Source organism: Takifugu flavidus, chromosome 14, assembly GCF_003711565.1.
Source record: "Takifugu flavidus isolate HTHZ2018 chromosome 14, ASM371156v2, whole genome shotgun sequence".
NCBI lineage: Eukaryota > Metazoa > Chordata > Actinopteri > Tetraodontiformes > Tetraodontidae > Takifugu > Takifugu flavidus.
The window spans coordinates 5,618,865-5,621,762 of NC_079533.1; positions in this window are offsets into that span (position 1 = coordinate 5,618,865).

A 2,898-nucleotide genomic window follows, 5' to 3' on the forward strand; every position below is an offset into this window, starting at 1 on the left:
AAATTATCAATATTCATACAGTCCAATCCAGTTCCTCTGCTTGGATGACCTCGTCCTCTTCTTCCAGTCCCATTTGGCGTTGGTACAGTCCTTCTTCTCATTCACATTTAAAATGGCGCCCAGAGCGGTCGCCTTGGCGTCTCGCTGCGTTCTTGTTTGTCTATTTTTGTTTGTTAATTGTGTGTCTGCCTGCTCTTACACCCGTGAAGAGCTATTAAACATCAGGACTCTCACCCCCACGGACTTACTTCCAGTTTTTCTGGCTCCTGCAGCCGACCTGGTTCACTTTTTGGCCCAAAAGGTGAGACGGCGGAGGAGAGGAAGACGGGCCGGTGCCCTGGCGAGACTACGCAGGAGAGGCTCGCGCACGGCACTGCCTGGGATCTTTCTGTCCAACGCCAACTCACTTTGTAACAAAATGGACGAGCTGAAGTTGCTGATGCGGATCAAAGATTTCTCCACCTCGTGTGTTCTCTGCTTCACTGAAACCTGGTTCAGGAAAGAGACACTGGACAGCGCGCTCCTCCTCGAGGGATTCCAGCTGTTCCGTGCCGACCGCGACCTGGCGCTCTCTGGCAAGAGAGCAGGCGGTGGAGTCTGCTTCTACATCAACAGCGACTGGTGCACTGATGTGACTGTGATCTCTCAGCACTGTTCTCCTGCTTTGGAATACCTCTTCATCAACTGCAGACCCTTCTATTCTCCGCGTGAGTTCGCTTCATTCATTCTGGCCTCTGTTTACATCTAGCCAGATGCAGACGTGCGCGAGGCTCAGCACACGCTCGCGGACTGTATTCAACAAGTGGAGCGGACCTATCCCGATGCTCTGGTTATCGTGCTTGGTGACTTTAATCAGAGCAACCTGAGTTACGAGCTCCCCAGGTACAAACAGTTTATCAAATGCCCCACCAGAGCAGAGAACATGCTGGATCACTGCTACACCACAGTGAAGAACGCGTATCGGGCTATCCCCCGTGCTGCGCTAGGACTGTCTGATCACGTGATGGTCCACCTGATCCCCACATACAGACAGAAACTTAAACTAATAAAGCCAGCCGTGAGCACCACGAAGAGATGGACCAGTGAGGCTGTGGAGGAGCTGCGCACGTGCTTGGATACAACTGACTGGGACATGTTTAAAGGGGCCACACATGATCTGGATGAGTACACGGACACTGTGACCTCATATATCCACTTTTGTGAGGAGCGCATTCTACCAACGCGCACTAGGGTGAGTTATTCCAATGACAAGCCCTGGTTCACACCGAAACTCAGACAGATCAGGAAAGAAAAGGAAGCAGCGCTGAAAAGTGGAGACAGAGACTGCTACAGAGAGGCCAAATACCGGTTTAGCAAGGAACTGAGGAGAGCTAAATCTGTGTATTCGGAGAAACTTCAGCAGCAGTTTACTGCTAACGACTCTGCTTCTGTGTGGAGAGGCCTGAGGCAGATCACCGACTACAGGCCTCAGGCTTCAAAGGGTCAGGACGACAAAGCCCTTTGTCAGAGTCTGTCCCTCCACTATGCCCGCTTTGACACCTCGTCAGCCATGCCCAACACCTCCCCTCCCCCCAGTGCCACTGCCCCCATGGACCTCACTCCATCAAAGGCAGTCCCCTCCTCCTCCCCCCCTCCACTCACCATCACTCACCATCAGTCCCCCCCCCATCACTTACCACCAGTTCCCCCCTCCTCCCCCCCTTCATTCACCATCAGTGAACAGGATGTGCGCAGGCAGTTCACCAGGTTGAACCCGCGCAAGGCCCCTGGCCCGGACGGCGTGTCTCCTTCCACCCTGAGGCACTGCGCAGAGGAGCTGACTCCTGTCTTCACAGACATCTTCAACTCCTCCCTGGAGTCGTGCCAGGTGCCAGCCTGCCTCAAAACCTCAACCATCGTCCCTGTCCCCAAGAAGCCACGGATCACTGGGCTTAACGACTACAGACCTGTGGCGCTCACCTCTGTAGTCATGAAGTCCTTAGAGCGCCTGATCCTGCCACACCTCAAGTCCATCACCACCCCCCTCCTGGATCCACTGCAGTTCGCCTACAGAGCCAACAGATCTGTGGACGACACGGTCAACCTGGCCCTTCACTCCATCCTGCAGCATCTGGACTCCCCGGGAACCTACGCGAGGATCCTGTTCGTGGACTTCAGCTCTGCATTCAACACCATCCGCCCCGCTCTGCTACAGGACAAGCTGTCCCAGCTTAGTGTGCCTGACTCCCTCTGCAGGTGGATCACTCACTTCCTGACGGATCGGAGGCAGTATGTGCGGCTGGGGAAGACTGTCTCTGACTCCGTCACCATCAGCACTGGATCACCCCAGGGCTGTGTACTTTCCCCCCTCCTCTTCTCCCTGTATACAAACTGCTGCACCTCAAGCCACCAGTCTGTCAAGCTGATCAAGTTTGCGGATGACACCACCCTCATCGGGCTCATCTCCAATGGCGATGAGACTGCCTACAGGAGGGAGGTGGCTCGACTGGTGTCCTGGTGCGGACACAACAACCTGCAGCTGAATGCTCAGAAGACAGTGGAGATGATTGTGGACTTCAGGAAAGTCACAGCCCCTTTGCCCCCCCTTGCCCTCATGGACTCCCCCATCACCATCGCGGACTCCTTCCGCTTCCTGGGCACCACCATCACCCGGGACCTTAAGTGGGAGCCAACCATCAGCTCTCTCGTCAAGAAGGCCCAGCAAAGGATGTTCTTCTTACGGAAGCTGAGGAAGCTCAAACTGCCTCCCAGGATGTTGGCGCAGTTTTATACGGCCATCATCGAGTCCATCCTCACCTCCTCCATCACTGTGTGGTACGCTGGCACCACTGTCAGGGACAGACTAAGGCTGCAGCGCGTCGTGCGCGCTGCCAAGAAGGTGATCGGCTGCAGGCTTCC